This window comes from Chrysochloris asiatica, unplaced genomic scaffold, assembly GCF_000296735.1.
Source record: "Chrysochloris asiatica unplaced genomic scaffold, ChrAsi1.0 scaffold00050, whole genome shotgun sequence".
NCBI lineage: Eukaryota > Metazoa > Chordata > Mammalia > Afrosoricida > Chrysochloridae > Chrysochloris > Chrysochloris asiatica.
In genome coordinates this window covers 1,176,835-1,195,406 of record NW_006408568.1, presented here as the reverse complement: position 1 = coordinate 1,195,406, position 18,572 = coordinate 1,176,835, and the positions used below count along the sequence as shown (strand labels likewise).

The following is an 18,572-nucleotide window of genomic DNA, read 5'->3' as shown; positions in this document are numbered from 1 at the left end:
TGGTTTAAACTGACCTTGCAGTCCAGTGCTTTAATCCCATGGCACCACACCAGGACACACTTATTAGACTTACAAAAATTGTTTAAGTATTTTGTTTTTAGGTCCATAAACATATCCAATCATACATCTAAATATTTATAGAAAAATCAAGCATGTTAAATTTAGATGTACAATTTAAAATATATAAGGGTATAGTTGTTACATGGAATTGATCGTGAAATTTATATTGTCCAACTTAAGTTAATCAAATTTTAATAAAAAGAAAATATGACTGTCTTTATTTTACTATGTTATGAAGAATTAAACAAAATTTGAAGCTTGCTATTAAAGAAAAATAAAAAGTAATGTTTAAACTTTTTACTAGATTAATAATAGAACAATAAAGTTTATAATTTGGACTTAAAAGGTATAGAGAATAAAAGGTTTTTAAACTGATCAATAAGTTAACATTTTAAATTCCAGTAACTGTACATACACCTTTCTTTTGTGTTCCCAAAATATCAAAGCCACAGACAGCAGCAGTCCCTGGCCAGTCTCTCCCACTCCTAGCCTCAGCCTTCCCATTCTTGGTACCCCTTCTCCCCAATTTTGTGCAGCTCCCAGTCTGACTCAATGGCTCCTTTGACAAGAAGACGTGATGGGATCTCCTCCAGCCAGTAAGTCCCCACACTCTCATTCTGATTTAAAACTTTAGTAAATGTGAGATTTGTCCCATATGCTTCCTTCCCATGGACCTCTTCCTGCTTCACCGTTTCTCTTCCATTCTGAGAGCTCTACCCCATTCCAGGAATCCTGAGCTCTCACATTGCCCCAGACTTCTAGCCAAGAAAAAGAAAACCTAATGACAGACTCATACTCCAAGAAATACTTACTGGCATCTATTCTGCATCAAGCTCCTACCAATGTCACCGCACTTAATGGCTCACATCCACCCAATAAGGCAAGCATCAGCAATCCCATGTTACAGTGGAAACAGGCTCGTAGAGCTTGATCCACTGGCCCAACTCACAAGTGACCAAACACAGAGAAGACTTGGGACATGGCCAGGCAGCATGGCCAGCCCATGGAGATTTACCTTGCATTATCTTCCATTCCTTCAGATATTTGCCATCTGGTTGATCCTTAAACATTTTCCCAGACTCCTTCGACTCCACCAGCCTTCAGGACCCTGGCTGTGCCTATCATCTTCAACATTCCCAAAGGGCAAGGTGTCTATTGGAGAAGCACTGATTCTGGCCAGAGTTGGGGAAAGAGAGAAAGCTGCCACAGTCCTTGCCCTTCAGGAATACCTGCCCTGTCAGGAGGCACTCCAAAAACACAGAAAGAGAAAAGGTAAGAGGAAACTGCTATGAGAGATTTGGAGGCCCCTGCACCAACCCACTCTTCCTCTCCCACTAGCTTAGTAGAGGGAGCTGTCAGAAGGAGAGTGTGTGGGAAAGGTATATGTGGGAAAGGTGAGTCAGAAATATTTATTTTCCTTTACGTCACAGAATCAAGTTCTCCATGTGTAAATTCAGAAAATCAGAAAAGAGCCCCTGCAAAGGCCCTTAGGGTGTCATGGCAACACACCCACATCTTAACGCATCACCTTCCAACTTCATGAAGAAAGCAATCACCTCCTTCAAAAGTCAGTGAGCTCCACTAGCAATGAATGATTCATTAATGAAGTGAAGAGAAAATTCCATGTACAATAACAAGAAAGTAATCAGATAAAAATGTTTTAAAATAAATTTTAAAAAAATAATAAAATCCTTAAGGAGTCCTGGTGTGGCACTGTAAGATAAGCACTAGACTGCAAGGTCAATTTGAACCGCAAGGTTGGTGGTTCAAACTCACCAACCACTCCTCAGAAACCCTATACAGGGTCTCTAAGAGTTGGAAATGACTTGAAGGTATTTAACAACAACAACAACGAAAATCTTTAAGAATAGATTTAACAAAGAAAGTACAAGACTTGTACACTGAAAACTACAAAACATAGTTGAAGGAAATTAAAGACCTAAATAACTAAGACATTCTGTGTTTATGAATTAGAAGACTCAACATTGTTACAATGACCATACTTTCCAAATTGACCTACAAGTTCCATGCAATATCTATCAAAATTCTAATTGCCTTTTTTGTACAAATGAACAAGCCCATCTTAGAATCCATATGAAAATGAAAAGGACACATAATAGCCAAAATAATTTTGAAAATGAAGAACTAAGTTGGAAGATTCACAATTTCTGATTTCAAAACATACCATAAAGTTCCAATAATAAAAATGGTGTGGTATTAACATAAGGATAGACATATAGATTGAATAGAATAAAAAATCCAGCAATAAACCCCTACATCTATAGTCAATTGATTTTAATAAGGTTGCAAAGCCAATTCAAAAGGAAAGGAATAGTTTCTTCAGCAAATGGTGCCAGGCAACTGAACATCAATATACAAAAGAATTAACTCAGATCCTTACCTCACCTCACATCAATCAGATACAAAAATTAATTAAAAATTAATCAAAAGTCTAAATGTTAAGAGTTAAAACCATAAATTTCTTATATAAGTGTACATCTTCATGATCTTGGATTAGGCAACAGATTCTTAGATATGATGCTAAAAGCACAAGCATCAAAAAAGAAAACAGATGTTAAATTTAAACACATTTTTAAACTTTTGTGCTTTCAGGGGCACCATCAAGAAAGTGAAAAGATCAACCACAAAATGGGAAAAAATATTTGCTGATCACATATATAATAAGAGTCCAGTATTCACAATCATTTTGTGACCAGTCCCGTGGAGAAAGATACCATGTTTGGTAATGTGGAGGGTTGGATAAAAAGAGGAAGACTCCAAATGAGATGGATTGGCACAGTGGCAGCAGCAGTGGGCTCAAACACAGCAATGATTGTGAGATTGGTGCAAGACCGGGCAGTGTTTTGTTCTGTTGTGCATAAGGTCACTATGAGTCAGTACTGACTCAGCACTTAACAACAACAATATCCACAATATGGAGTCCTGATGTGGTTCTGTAGGATAAACACTCAACCATAAGGTTGGTTTGAACCATAAGGCCAGTGGTTCAAATTCACTAGCCGCTCCTTGGAAATCCTATACAGGGTTGGTATGAGTCATAACTGACTCGACAGTACTTAACAACAAAAAAATCCACAATATATATAAAAAAACTCTTACAATTTAGTAATCAAATGACAACTTAATGTTTAAAACAAGCAAAGGATTCCAACAGACATTTCTCCAAGGAAGACATACAAATGACCAATAAATACAAAAAAAGATGTTCAATGTCATTAGTCAAAGGGAAATGAAATCAAAACTACAGTGTTATACTCCACACCCTCAAGGATGGTTATAATTTTAGAGAAGAGAGAAAGAGACAGAGAGAAAGTAACAGGTGTTGGAAAGAAAGTAGATATATTGAGATCTTCTTACATTCCCGGTGGGAATGTAAAACGGTGCAGTCACTATTTGACAGTTTCTCAAAAATATAGAGTTATCACATGACCCAGCAATTCTATGCCTAATTATATATACAAGAAGAGTAAAAGCATATGTTCATATAAAAACTTGTACACAAATGCTCATAGCTGCATTATTCTGAATAGTCAAAAAGTGAACACTCAAATGCTCATTAATGATGAATGGATAAACAAAATGTGGTATTTCAATACAATGAAATTATTCTCCCAAAAAGCAAAATACTGATGTTACACTGATGAACCTCGAAAGCGTTATGCTAAGTAATTGTATTGGTAGCATAGTGGTTACGAATCGGGCTGCGAACCTTAAGGTCAGCAGTTCGAAACTACCAGCCGCTCCGCGGGAGAAAAATGAGGCTTTCTACTCCCGTAAGGATTTACACCCTCGGAAACCCTGTACAGGGTCGCTATGGGTCGGAACCGACTCGACGGCACTTAACAACAACAACAAGGGTGTAGGGACTCCATCAACTCTTCAGTGAAAGCTCCTTGTCTTTACTGACCAAGAATAATCAGGTTAGACTGGCAGAGTTTTACACAAACAAAAGATGTAAAGATTGAGAGGAAAAGATTTGGCCAGAGGAGACAAGAAGAACTCTTAGGCAATGCTAACTCTTATCTCCCTGGGTCTTTATTTCATTGGGTTCTTATGTAGGGAAAGCAAGAAAGGTTTTCATGTTTATGATTCTTCATGGACAAGATTGGGGAAGTAGTAAGGCTAGAAAAGGAAGTGCATGTACAGTAAGAGTTCAGAATGGAGAATCTGTCCAAGGTGGAGTCAGCCATGAAGGCATCTGGGAGGCACTGGCTGGACATATTATGGGGTGGCAAGCATGCACTCTGTCCCTGAAATACAGCTCAAACTGTGGGATGTGTTTGAGGTGCTTGGCCGTTCTCATGGGAGGACATGCAGTGGTCAGGGCTGGAGACACTGCTGCTTGTTTCAAGGACTGGTCTGCAGTTAGTCACTCTTATAAGACACTAACTTCTAAGGTTTACGAAGCCCATAAAACATAATCTCATTCGTTCAGGTGTCCAGCTGCTCTGCTGTTCGCCAAGGTGTCTTGCACATTTTCATAATTGCTTAAACAAAGAAAAGGTGAGGGAGGGGCACAGCCCTCAGCATTTCTCAAGAATTTGGTCATAACATTTTAGTTAGTAAAGGGCCCAGGTTTAAATGTTTATTTTCTGGACCCCCCTTTCCTCCCTGCCTCATTATGTCTCCATTTCTATGAAATTTCCAGAACACACAAATCTATGGAGACAGAGTAGATTAATAGTTTCCAGAAGGGGAGACTGGGAGTGACAGCGAAAGGATATGGATTTTATTGGTTGGTTGGTTGGTTGGTTGGTTTGGGGGCGATAGTGTAAATGTTCTAGAAGTCAATAGTGGTAATACACAACTCTATGAACATATTGAAATATACAAAATTTAAAATAATTAAAATGGTGAATGTTATGTTATGGGCATTGTGCCTCAGTAAAAAAAAAAGAAAAGTGAATGTGCACCAAAGAGCACTCAGGATGGACTGGAGATTAGTGTAGTCTTGCTGTTGTTGTTAAGTGACATCAAGTCGATTCTGACCCATTGCGACCCTGTATAGGGATTCCAAGGAGAGGCTGGTGAGTTTGAATCACAGACCTTGCGGTTCAAGCCAATCTTGCAGCCCACTGTTTTATCCTACAGCCTCACACACCAGGTGCTCTTAGGGAGCATCAAGTGCTGAACCAGGAAGAGTCTAGGGGTCACCCAAGTCCTAGCTGACATCTTATAGATAAAGTACAAGGTATGTCCTTCATGTAGACCTGAAATCTCTAGAAGTCTGGGAGACAGGGACTGGAGAGACCTCTCAATCCACAAGGAGGTTTTTCCCAGACCTCAGAACAGATGGTGAACCTCTGAAGGGATCCACAGGATTGGCAGAGACCCTGTAGGCTGGGCCAGGAAAACAGGGGATGTGCAGAAGAACCAAGAGTGGGCTTCAAGGCACTGGTGGTGACATTAGTCACAAAAGAGGAAATACAAACAGCCAGTGAATATGGAAATGAGAAAGGAAAAGTGCTCAGCCTACCCAGTAATCAGAAGAACAACCCAAAACAACAATGAGACAGCATTCCCACCCCCACCCCCGATTAGGCTGTCAAGAGGTTTGCTAATACGAAATGCTGGCAGAATGTGAGGCAATATGTACTCTCATTCTACTGCTGGTGGGAGTGTGAACTGGTAGAGACACTTTGGAAGGCAACTTGCCAGTATTTATTAAAATGAAAAATGGACATACCCTATGACTCAGAAGTTCCAATGCCTAATATTTGTTGTAGAGAGAAACTCCTGTATAAGCACATACTGTATGGATAAGATGTTTATACATCACTTGTAAGGGCGTATTCAACCTAAGTATTTGAGGATAGGAGAGTAGTTAAGAAGACTGTACTTTCATTCTCTATGTAACAACATGAGTAGTTCTATAAAACATAAAACAATTACCAAGACATATTACTGGATTCAAATAAATAAATAAAGCAAATTCTCGAGGGATATCAACTGCATATCATCTATTGGGAGGGACTCCCTTAAGTGTTCTGGGCCCTTGGAGAATTCTGCCCAACTGGCTGAGACACTAGGTCAAGTAACAATCCTTTCATCATCTGGAAACAGATAGACTTCAGACAGGAACCCAAGAAGAACACAAAAGGGAATAGCCAGACTTGGGCTCTCTCATTTGCGAGAGATAATTTTGTAATCAGCAGTTCAAATCCAACAGCTGCTCCTCAGAAACCTTATACAAGGTCACTATGAGTCGGAACCAACTCAATGACACTTAACAACAACAACAGTAGTGGGATCGAAGGATTGTAATGGCTTAGTTTTCTAAAAAGAGATTATGCGAATATATTGGTGGTGGTTATGTGCTGTGGAGTCAGTTCCACCTCATAGTGACCCTACATAGGGTTTCCTAGGCTGTAAATCTTTACAGGAGCAGATAACTTCATCTTTCTCCCACAGAGCGGCTGGCAGTTTCTAACTGCTGACCGTGAGATTAGCAGCCCAATTTGTAACCACTATGCTACCAGAGCTCCTTACATGAATACATTACTTATATAATCAAATTTCCATTTAAAATAAAAAAAAAAGATGGGGTGGATTCACAGAGTGAAAGGACAAAGGAGGGATTCTCTTCCAACTCTGCCACAAAGAGCAAGTCACTTCACCTTTCTGGACAGTGGGTCTGACGTCTGTAAAATCCACAGGATCAGAGCTGTTCCTTCTAGTTCTGTTTGTTAGTCTGGGATCCTAAGATGGGTGGCATAGTGAGACGGGTGACTTACTGAAAATATCTCTATCTCAAAGCCAGAAGGAGTGGGTCTGGGGCCCATGTAGGAAAGGACTCAGCCACTCCAACCAACCAGTTTCCATTGAGTCAATTCTGACTCACGGTGACCCTATGTGTGTCAGAGTAGAGCTTAGATCCACAGGGTTTTCAATGGCTGAATTTTCAGAAGTAGCTCACTAGGACTTCTTCAAGGTACCCTCAACTGGACTCAGACCTTTAACCTTTTGGTTACCAGCCGAGCACCTTAACTGTCTGCATGGTCCAGGGACTCTTATGTCTCTCAGGAGATAAACACCAACAATTAAAAAACACAGACTAAAGACAATTAACTAAAAGTCAACAGTAGTAATGCGGTTGTTGTTGTTATTAGGTGCCATCTGAGTCAGTATCGACTCATAGTGACCCTATGCACAACAGAACAAAACACTGCCCAATCCTGGGCCAACCTCACTCCTCTCGTTGACACGCTTGAGTCCATCAAAGCTGCCACTTTGCCAATCCATCTCGTTGGGGTCTTCCTCTTTTTCTCTGACTCTCCACCTTACCAAACACGATATCCTTCTCTAGCAACTGGTCCCTCCTAACATTATATCAGAAGTATGAGAGATGAAGTTTGGCCATCCTGGCCTCCAAGGAGCCCTTTGGCTGCACTTCTTCCAACACAGATCTGTTGGTTCTTTTGGTAGTCCATAGTACTTTCAATAATCTTCTCCAACACCATAACTCAAAAGCATCAATTCTTCTTTGGTCTTCTTTATTCACTGTCCAGCTTTTGCATGCATATGAGGTTATTGAAAATACCATGGATTGGGTCAGGCGCACCTTAGTCCTCAAGCTGACATCTTTGCTCTTCAACACTTTAAAAAGTTCTTGTGCAGCAGATTTGCCTAATGCAACATGTTGTTTGGTTTCTTGACTGCTGCTTCTGTGAGTGTTGATAGTTGATCCAAGAATAATAAAGTCCTTGACAACTTCAATCCTTTCTCCATTGATAAGAATGTTGTTTATTGGTCCAGTGGTGAGGATTTTTGTTTTCTTGACATTGAGATGTAATCCATACCGAAGGCTGTGCTCTTTGATCTTCATCAGTAAATATTTTAAGTTCTCTTCACTTTCAGCAAGGCAGGTTGCATTATCTGCATATCACAGGTTGTTATGTGGTAGTAAATGCTTAACAACTGTCTTTCTGGGGCAGAGAATCCTTGACTTGTAGCATTCCAAGTCACCAGATGTAACCAGCTCACCACATACCTGATAACTATCTGGTTTTGGCCAGATAGTAGCAGTTGGCTCCAGCTGGCTCTCAGAGGGAAGTTACAGGCTAGAGGGGGAAATGAAGGCAGCATAGAAACTCCTGGTGCTTTAGACTCAAGTCAGAGTTATGGGAAGTCATAGGTGATCGACACAAGCCCCAGCATGACTCACGTCCACTACAGGAAAGACTGTTAACTGGTTGTGTGTGCCATTGATGCACATCTGCATGGGCAAGAGGAATCACTCAGAAAAAGAGGGAGTAGGAAATGCCAGGAGTCCAGAGCTCACTGTGTGGAGACTAGCTCCCCACTTCACAAAATCATTATATAAATATACAGGGAGTGGGTGGCTCTGTACAATCAACACTGGACTGGACTGCGAACAGGTTGACAGTTATAGCCCACTAGCCATTCTGAGGGGAAAAGGTGAGGCTTTCTGCTCCCACAAAGATTTACAGCCTTAGAAACCCTAAACAGGATGACTCGCTATGAGTCAGTACTGACTTAATGGCACATAACAAAAACAACCTGTGTGTGTGTGTATGTATACGCATACACACACATATATACCACACTGATTCTGACTCATAGTGAGCCTATAAGACAGCCAGCAGCCCCATAAAGTTTCCAAGGCTGTAACTCTCTTTCTCTCTTTTATAACAGTTTATTGTGAATGGAGCGAAGATTTATAGAGCAGATCATCACTTTTACAACCCACAATTCACACCTTCATTTAATCTCAATGTAACACCACCTAGCTCACTTCCTCCCTGTGGTTTCCATTTCAGTTCCTCCTTCTTTCCCGACCCTTCTGAATTTTGTCCTTAGATAAACGCTGCTACCCTTTTGATCTCTAATGGTTGGTCATCCTGTGGTATGCATACCTCACTAGTGTTGTTCCCCCTATATATCTATCTATTGATCCATTGAAAATTGAACTATGAGGAGGAATTCAGTACCAGTATTGAAGTGTGACCAAGGGTCTCAGGGTTCCACCAGTCTCTACCTGACCAGTAATTCTGGTCTTTGTATATTTTGCTTGGTCAGATAGAGTTATTGTTTTTCTCTGGAACAACGTCATAGAAAATTGTGGTTGGTTTAGTTCTCAGCTCCTGAGCTCTGAGAAAGTTTGCCTTCTTCTTCTGAGCTACCCGATCTTTCTTCTGGGCAAGAGACATTTTGGGACAATTCCACCTCTTCTTTTTAACATCTTTCTTAGGCTTCTTCTCATACACATATAGCATGTGCTTTCTTATATAGCTCCTCCATCATGTCTGGAGTTACATTGTTCTTTATGTGTTGAGAGAATTGTTTCTTGTAAATATCTTCATCTTCTTCCATTTTGTTTGTTGTTGTTAGCCACTGTTGAGTTGATTCCAACCCATAGTGACCTTGTATAGGGTTTCCAAGGAGCAGCTGGTAAGCTTGAACCACCAACCTTTCAGTTCAAATGACTTTGCAGTCTGGCGCATTAACCCACAGCACCACATAAGGACTCCCCTTCTTCCATTGTTGTTGTCAGGTGCCATCGAGTCGGAACCGACTCATAGCGACCCCATGCACAGCAGAACGAAACAATGTCCGATCCTGGGCCAACCTCACTACCGCTGCCACACTTGAGTCCATCAATGATGCCACCTGGCCAATCCATCTCGTTAGGGTTCTTCCTCTTTTTCTCTGACCCTCCACCTTACCCAGCATGACATCCTTCTCCAGCGACTGTTTCCTCCTTCTTCCATTAGGTAATGCATATAATCTGCAATGTTCTGACCCATGATGTGTTTCTGATGTACTTCTGCATTGAATGCCTTGCTTTCTGAATTACAACCAGGAATCATGTGGCACTGTGAGGGATATACAAGCCTCCATCCATAGCTCCTTCAGAGCCCCCAAAACTTTATTGCCAGTAGTAGTTCTGGCAAGACATGCACCCAAACACCAGGTGAAGGCAACAGGTTGACCATCAATGCTTTCCAGATTGTATTCATCTCCAGTTACCTCCACTTGGCCTTTGTAGATCTTGTCCATACCACACCTATTGGGAAGGCTGCAGGCCAGCAGCAGGCCAGTACAATATGCCACAGCATAATTTGTCAGGCCAACTTTCACACCATTTTATTGTGAGCACAAACTGCACAGTTTGTGAGCACAAACTGCACAAACAATCATATCCCCTTCTATACAGTCATAAGCAATCTGGCAAATGATCTCTCTGTTGGTTACACAAACAATCATCCAGTATTGGTGTATGTTGTACTGAATTTTTATCCTGGGTTACCAAGCGTTTTCAAGCATAATAATCAGTTTTACCCTCTCGTCTTCTAAATTTCATTTGATATCTCTTGCAGTAAGCCTTGTTCTTGACAACTTTAACAAACCCCATCCTGCAGAACAGAGGCTGGCATCCATGGCTCCACACAGACCTGCAGGCCCAGGAGAGTGGGGGGAACAATCCTGGTCCTTTTTTTATTTTGAATTTTGTTAACATGTTTTCCCACTATATGTCATGGAAAAAACTGTTTTAAGGTCAGGGCTAATATCAAATGTTTACCAAAATTTAAGTGGACATCTTCCCAAATCATTGAAGCATTGCAACAAGTTTACAGGTTACTACCCCACATAAGACAACAGTTTTTAGATGGATCAAGTGTTTTTAAGGAGGATCAGGGAGAGCTCAAAGATGACCCAAGAAAGTGAAGATTGTCAATCTTGATTAATGAAGAAACTATGGCTGAAGTCCAGAAACAGAAGAAAATTGAAAAATCACCATTGCTTCAAAATTGGGATGTCATACAGTTTGGCATTTTTAATTTTAAGCAAACATCTTGATCTCAGCAAGCTTTAAACTCTATAAGTGCCAAAAGCAATGTGTGACGATCAGCTAGCTCAAAGAGCTAATCTCCAAATCAATTTGTTGTGGAAAACCGAAGCTAATGAAGATGATTTTATAGAACAAATTGTAACTGGAGAAAGTCCGGGATTTACCAATACAATCCAGATAACAAGTTTCAGTCAAAACAAGGGGATGTGCTGGGCCAGTTAAATTCAAGGCAAAGAGGTAGGTTCAAGGCTATGACAACTGCTTTAGAGGATTCCAAAGGAGTAATCTTGATAGATTTTCTTGACGGACACAGGATACTCACAGCGGCTTTTTATGCAGAAGGCTTAAGAAAACAGAAAACTGCATTGGTAAGAAAAAAAAAAAAAACAGGAAAGTTCTGTATAGGATTTTTTTTCCCCCCATCATATCCAAACAATGCAGCTGCTCATTCTGTGAGGATATAAAGAGCTATGCCATGAAAATTTCATTGCGAATATGAGTATTCCGGAACACTTAATTGTTCTCATGAGGAATCTGTACCTGGACCAAGAGGCAGTTGTTCGAACAGAACATGGGAACATTGAATGGTTTAAAATTAGGAAAGGTGTGAGACAGAGTTGTATTTTTCACCATACTTATTCAACCTGTATGTTGAGAAAATAATCTGAGAAGCTGGATAATATGAAGAAAAACGTTGCATCAAGATTGTAGGAAGACTCATTAACAACTTTCGATATGCAGATGATACAACCTAGCTTGCTGAAAGAGGACTTAAACTACTTACTGATGAAGATCAAAGACCATAGCCTTCGGTATGGATTGCATTTCAATGTAAAGAAAACAAAAATCCTCACCACTGGACCAATAAACAGCATTCTTATCAATGGAGAAAATATTGAAGTTGTCAAAAACTTCATTTTTCTTGGATCAACCATCAACACTCATGGAAGCAGCAGCCAAGAAATCAAACGACATACTGCATTAGGCAAATCTGATGCATAGGACCTCTTGAAAGTGTTGAAGAGTAAAGATGTTAGTTTGAGGACTAAGGTGTGCCTGACCCAAGCCATGGTATTTTCAATAACCTCATATGCATGTGAAAGTTGGACAGTGAATAAGGAAGACTGTAGACGAATTGATGCTTTTGAGTTATGGTGTTGGTGGAGAATATTGAAAGTGCCATGGACTGCCAAAGAACAAACAGATCTGTGTTGGAAGAAGTAGAGCCAGAGTGCTCCTTGGAGGCCAGGATGGCCAAACTTCATCTCTCATACTTTGGACATATTGTCAGGAGGGACCAGTCACTGGAGAGGGATATCATGTTTGGTAAGGTAGAGGGTCAGAGAAAAAGAGGAAGAACCCCAGCAAGATGGATTGGCAAAGTGACAGCATTAATGGGCTCAAGTGTGGCAACAATTGTGAAGTTAACCCATGACTGGGTAGTGTTTTGTTCTGTTGTGCATAGGGTCGCTATGAGTCAGTACCAACTCGATGGCACCTAATAACAACAACATCATGAAAACCAAGAAGAATACAAGAACGAGTCTTCCTCCTCCCTCCCGGCCAAGATGCCTGACACGAAGGATGATTTCATGTGTGATGAGGAGGAGGGCTATGACTGGAATACTCTGAAGATAGTAACTCTTTCCAAATGTGGATTTGGAAAATCAGTACTATAATTCCAAAGCATTAAAAGAAGATGACCCAAAAGCAGCATTAAGCAGTTTCCAAAAGGTTTTGGAACTTGAAGGTGAAAAAGGAGAATGGGGATTTAAAGATCCGAAATAAATAATTAAGATTAACTTTAAGTTGACAAACTTTCCAGAAATGATGAACAGATATAAATAAATTTTAACCTATAATCGGAGTGTGGTCACAAGAAATTATTCTGAAAAATCCATTAATTCTATTCTTGATTATATCTCCACTTCTAAACAGATGGAGTTACTGCAGGAATTCTATGAAACAACACTGGAAGCTTTGAAAGATGCTAAGAATGATAGACTATGGTTTAAGGCAAACACAAAGCTTGGAAAATTATATGCAGAATGGGAGGAATATGGAAAGTTTCAAAATATTTTATACCACTTACATCAATCTTGCCAGACTAATGGTGGAGAAGATGACTTGTAAAAAGGTACAAAATTATCAGAAATCTATGCTTTGGAAATTCAGATGTATACAGCACAGAAAAATAACAAAAAGCTGAAAGCATTGTATGAACAGTCACTTCACATCAAGTCTGCCATCTCCCATCCACTGATCATGGGAGTCATCAAAGAATGTGGTGGTAAAATGTACTTGCAAGAAGGTGAATTTGAAAAGGCACACACTGACATTTTTGAAGGCTTCAAGAATAATGATGAATCAGGGAGTCCTAGGCAAACCACTTGCTTAAAATATTTTGTCTTGGCAAATATGCTAATGAAATTGGGAATAAATCCATATGAATCACAGGAGACTAAGCCATATAAAAGTGATCCAGAAATTCTAGAAATGACAGATTTAGTAAGCGCCTATCAGAATAATGATATCACTGAATTTGAAAAGATTCTGAAAACAAATCACAGCAACATAATGGATGATCTTTTCATAAGAGACCACACTAAAGAACATTTGCAAAACATCAGAACACAAGTGCTATAAGACTAACTAAGCCTTATACAAGAATACATATTCCTTTTATTTCTAAGGAGTTAAGCATAGATGTAGCTGACGTGGAGAGCTTGCTGGTGCAGTGCATATTGTATAACATTATTCATGGCCGAATTGATCAAGTCAACCAACTCCTTAAACTGGATCATTAGAAGAGGGGTGGTTAACAATATACCGCACTAGATAAATGGACCAACCAGCTGAACTCTCTCAACCAGGTTGCAGCTCAACCAGGTTGCAGTCAGTAAACTGGCTTAACAGAGAATCAGCTTTTACTTAAGGCAGTTGATGTGTCCTGTAAATTACTGGAGTTTATAGCAGAAATGCTTTTTTGATCAACTGGTATGTGTTTTGCCGCTGCATTTATCCCAAGAAAAACAGCTTTAATCTGCAGAAGAAAATCAAACGCCATGGAATTTATGCTGTATTGACATCTTGCCCTAAACATACAACATCATAGTAATTTGTCATGGGCAACATGACCAGAAAGAAGATTTTTGCCATGATTTTAAATACACTAACACACTACTGTTGGTTAAATTTAAGCATGTTTTACCTGCAGAAATTCTCTCAGAGATAATCTGCAATAACTTGAAATGCATACCCTTTTGAACACTTCCTTTTCTCATGTATCAATTAAAATGTTTGCTGAATTTTGCAGAACGTCAATTCTCAAAAAATGTGTCCATATATTTCCATACCTGCAGTGTAGTAAAGGTTTAGATGAAACACCCCCCCAAAAAAGAATATAAGAATGACATCCAAATAGGATAGACCCAAAAGAAAATCACCAAGACATATCATAGTAAAACTTTCCAAAATCAAAGACATGGAAAGAATCCTTAGAACAGCTCAGGAAAAACAAAAGTTTACCTACAAAGAAGAACCAACAAACTAAGCTCTGATTTTTCAGCAGAAACCATGCAGGCAACAAGGCAATGGTGGTGGTGGTTATGTGCCATGGAGTCAGTTCTGACTCATAGTGACCCTGTATAGAGTTTCCAAGGCTGTAAATCTTTACGAGAGCAGAAAGCCTCATCTTTCTCCTGCGGAACAGCTGGTAGTTTTGAACTGCTGACCTTGAGGTTCGCAGCCTGATTTGTAACCACTACACTACCAGAGCTCCTTTAAGAAGGCAATAGAATGACATTAAAACTCTGAAAGAAAAAGAATGCCAACCAAGAATCATATACTTAGAAAAGCTGTTGCTCAAATATGATGATGACATTAAGACATTTCCTGATAAACAGAAATTAAAGGAATTTGGCACTGTAGGTTAATGCACTGGACTGCAAGGTCATTTCAACTGCATTGTTGGCAGTTCAAGTTCACCAGCCGCTCCTTGGAAACACTATACAGGGTAGCTGTGGGTCAGAACCAACTCAACAGCATATAACAACAACAACATAACAGACCAACTTTACAAAAAATGCTAAGGGATGTTCTTTGGACTGAGAACCAATGACAGCAGTCAACAACCTGAGACTTAACATACCTGACAACACCACCCAGAAATCAATCCAGATATAGAAGTATGTAAAGTAAAACAAACCTACAAGACTGAAAATAGGGAGCCAGAAATATCAACATATAATGAAGTCAACTACAAAGCAAAGGAAAGATGAAGGTAGCAAGAAACACAGGGAGAGATGCAATCGTTTCAGAGATTAGAGATAAATGCTGTTAACTGTTGGTACATGGAGGGGACTGCAACCAGGTAATGAAGCAAAGTATATGATTTGTTGAATGTAAACTGATGATCTGCTCTATAAACCTTCACTCAATTCACAATAAAAAAGTGTGGGTTTTTTTTAATGTTTTATTGTAAATTATGTGATAGTTTACATGGAAGATTAGCTTTACATTCATCCTATCGTATATCATTTCATTGCCATGATTACAATCCCCTCCAAGCATCATTAAACAATCAAAGGGTATACCCTACAAGCCTGCCCCTGGGTCGTCAGCTCAGAGCCCCTCTCCCTCTCTGGGCCTAGAGTCCCCAGCTGCTCCATCTCTCCACATCATCATCTCTGCCTCCACCTCTGGTGTCACTGTTTGTCTGGTTAGGATCCCACACTCTGCTCTTCTCATTTGATGGTCCCAAGGACCACCGCTCCTGGACTGCAAAGTCAACCACTCCCTTACTTTTGCTACAAAACGTCTACCTTTACATTTCCAACCCTCACAGTCAGTCCTGATAGCAATTATTCAATATTGTACCACAAGAGTCCTATCCACATCTCCTTTCATCAGCCCCACCCAGACAGATTGGATAATACTCAGTGGAGAGTCTACCTTCCTCCGCACCCTCTGGATCTAGTCTCCCTCTTGAAAGCTTGTAAGCCAGTCACTTCTTGTCTTTGTAGTGCCCCCATTTTGGGTAGCCAATGTCCAAGTTGTCCAGCCCTGTCTACTCTATGTATGGAGGGGGTGGGAATGATCCTTGCTGTAAAGATTTGTTCCCTCTTTTGAGCTATTGCATCCATAGATGTAGGTCAAGTTCATCAAATCATATCAGATTACTCTTTTTTTCCTATTCTTTCTTATTCTAGTTGAGTTCTGATCATTCAGCCATTGAAGCCAGGTCAAGTGGGTATTATCTGCAAGTGTGGGTGTTCTTGTGCAGATGCCCTCTCTTCTTATCAGCTGGACACTTCACTCTCCACTCTAGTCCTCTGTTGCTATGTCACTGACTCTGGGCCCAAGAGTCCCCAGGTCTTGCCACACTGCTGGCCAACCAGGTCTCCACTTGGGTCCACAGGAGTCTATTGAACATGGTTACAATCATGTTCCATAGAAAAACAGCTTCATTGCTGTTTTTCCCTCACTTCCCCTTATTGGTGACCAATGTGGTCACCAGTCAGAGAACATGTCTACTCGTGTATTCCCCTTGAGTCTTAGTCTTGGAATGGGGTTTGCCCTGAGGGAATCCAACCACTTGCCTTGATGTCTCCTGGGAATAAAAAAAAATTTTTTTTTAATAATAAATAAATAAAAATCAACAACTCTATCTTTCTATATATTAAAAAAATTCCAAGAATCAAAAGAGAAACAAAACACAACATACCTAAACCTTTGGGACAGGGAAAAAGCAGTACTCAGAGAGAAATTTATAGCAATAAATGCATACATCCATAAAGAAGAAAGAACCAAAATCAACACTTTAACCCAACATCTCCAACAACTGAAAAAGAACAGCAGTGTAAGCCTACAACCACGAGAAGAAGAGAATTAATAAATATTAGAGCAGAAATAAATGAAATAGAAAACATAAAAACAATAGAAACAATCAGCAAACATGAGTGACAGGGCAGGCAATATATAAGAGCAAGGTTAGCAGAGAAAAGATTAAGGGATCAAGAGGCACAGGGAAGAATACAACAGTTAAAGTGAATAGAGGTAAATGCTGTTAACTGTTGGTACGCGGAGGGGGTTGCAATCATTGTAATGAAGCAAAGTATATGACCTGATGAATGTAAAACTGCTGATCTGCCCTGTAAACCATCACTCAATTCACAACAAAAAGTTAAAAAAAAAAAAACAGCGAATCAACAAGAAGTTGGTCCTTTGAAAGGATTAATAAAACCAACAAACCACTGATAAATATAACAAAAGAAAAGAAGATAAAAATAGCATGAATAAGAAATGATATGGGTGACATCACAATAGAACAAGTGGAAATAAACAATACTATAATTGCAAGCTCAGCAGTTCAAGCTCACCAGCCACTCCTTGGAAACCCTACACAGGATCACTATCAGTCAGAACCGACATGACAGCACTAACAACAACAACAACAATAAAGAATTATAATCCAACAAATTCGACAAAATGTAACATCCATTGCTAATAAAAACACTTAACAAAATAGAAATAAAAGGTAAATTCCTCAACATAATTAAGGGCATATATATAAATACAACAGCCAACATTACTTTTAAGGAAGAAAAACTGAAAGCATTCCTTTTGACAACAGGAACCAGACAACAATGCCCTTTAATACCACTTCTGTTCAATATTGTGTCAGAAGTCTTAGCCAGAGATACAGGCAAGAAAAGGAAATTAAAGGCATCCAGATTGGCAAAGAAGAAGTAAAACTCGATTTGCATATGCCATGTTCCAATACATAGAAAATCCCAAAGACTCAGCTCGAAAATTACTAGACTTATTGAAAGATTCAGCAATGTGGCAGGGTAAAAGATCAATATACAAAAATCAGTTGCATTTCTCTACACTAACAAAGATAACTCTGAAAAGGAAATCAAGAAAATAATACAATTTACAATGGTGATAGTGGTGGTTATGTGCCATGGAGTCGGTTTCGACTCAAAGACTCCAAGGTTGTGAGTCTTTATGGGTGCAGAAAGGCTCATCTTTCTCCTGGACTTACAGTATTTACACTAGTACTTACAAACTGCTGACCATGAGATTAGCAGCCCAACTCGTAACCACGACACTACCAGAGCTCCTTACCAATAGCCACCCAAAATATGAACTACTTAGGAGTAAATCTAATCAAAAGACCTATACAAAAAAACACTACTATAAGAAACCAAAAGAGACTTTACAGAGTGGAAAAACATACCATGGACAGGAAAACTTAACATTGTGAAAATGTCAACACTACCTAAAGCAATCTATAGATATAATACAATCCCAATCCAGAGTCTAACATCACTCTTGAAAGAGATGGAAAAGTCAATCACTAACTTTCTATGAAAAGGAAAGAGACCTTGGCTAAGAATTACTTAAGAAACAGAACAAAACTGAAGGCCCCCTCACTTTCTCATCTCAAAATGTATTGCACAGCCTCAGTGGTCAAAACAGCCTGGTACTGGTACAACGAAAGATGCATGCTCAATGGAACAACACTGAGAACCTACAAGTAAATTCATCCACATATAGTCAATTGCTTTTTGACAAAGGGCCTAAACACATTAAAACGCAAATCTTCAACAAATTGTGTTAGCAAAACTAGAAATCCATTTGCAGAAAAATGAAAGAAGACCCATATCTCACA

General features: G+C 39.6%; 2 pseudogenes; one reads left to right on the top strand and one right to left on the bottom strand.

Moving 5' to 3' along the window:
* Window positions 1–9,116: 9,116 nt before the first annotated feature.
* LOC102813805 lies at window positions 9,117–10,462 on the bottom strand (annotated as a pseudogene).
* Window positions 10,463–12,462: 2,000 nt separating this feature from the next.
* LOC102813416 lies at window positions 12,463–13,797 on the top strand (annotated as a pseudogene).
* The last annotated feature ends 4,775 nt before the right edge of the window (window positions 13,798–18,572 follow it).